Genomic DNA, 695 nt, shown 5'->3' with positions numbered 1-695 from the left:
AGAAAAAAGAAATATCTGAAGGTGGCACTTGATCATTTTTCAAAGTATAGAAAGACATCAATCCAGACTCTAGAAATTTGGAAACACACATCAAGTTATGTAATATGAAACCAAAGTTAAAGCCATTGTAGTAAAGCTCCAGTGAAGCAAAGGTAAGAAGTACTATCACAACTTCAATAAGAACTTTCAGTGGATCAATAGCCTCAGCTAACTTCTCAGGAAAAACAATGGAAGCCAATTAATGGGACGACAACACCTTTTAAAGTGCTGAAATCTTGGGGCAGGGGAGATGGCTCAGAAGAATAAGTGCTTGCCTGGCAAGTGCAAGGGTCTGAGTTCAATCCTTGATTCTGCCCAAAAAAATAAAATAAAATAAAGTGCTGAAATCTAGAATTCCATGTACCATAAAAATATTCCTCAAAACTAAAGGATAAATAATGATATTTCCTAAAAAAAAATAGAAACTTGGAGGACTCACTGCCAGTAGACATGGTTTTAAACTATTCTAAAAAATTTTTTTTCAACAGAAAGAACAAGATTTCAGACAGAAACAAGGAATTGTGCCAAAAAGTAAAAAAAAAATATATAGAAATAAATGCCAATCATATAAAACAAATATTTTTCCTAATTTTGATGTAATAGAAAAATAAAACATATCTAGATAATATTAAAGACAAGAGATGGCAAATAGGGTT

The sequence above is a fragment of the Octodon degus genome, unplaced genomic scaffold (assembly GCF_000260255.1).
Source record: "Octodon degus isolate 3935 unplaced genomic scaffold, OctDeg1.0 scaffold00001, whole genome shotgun sequence".
Taxonomy (NCBI): domain Eukaryota; kingdom Metazoa; phylum Chordata; class Mammalia; order Rodentia; family Octodontidae; genus Octodon; species Octodon degus.
The sequence above is the reverse complement of the archived record's forward strand: the minus strand, read 5'-3'. Positions refer to the sequence as shown.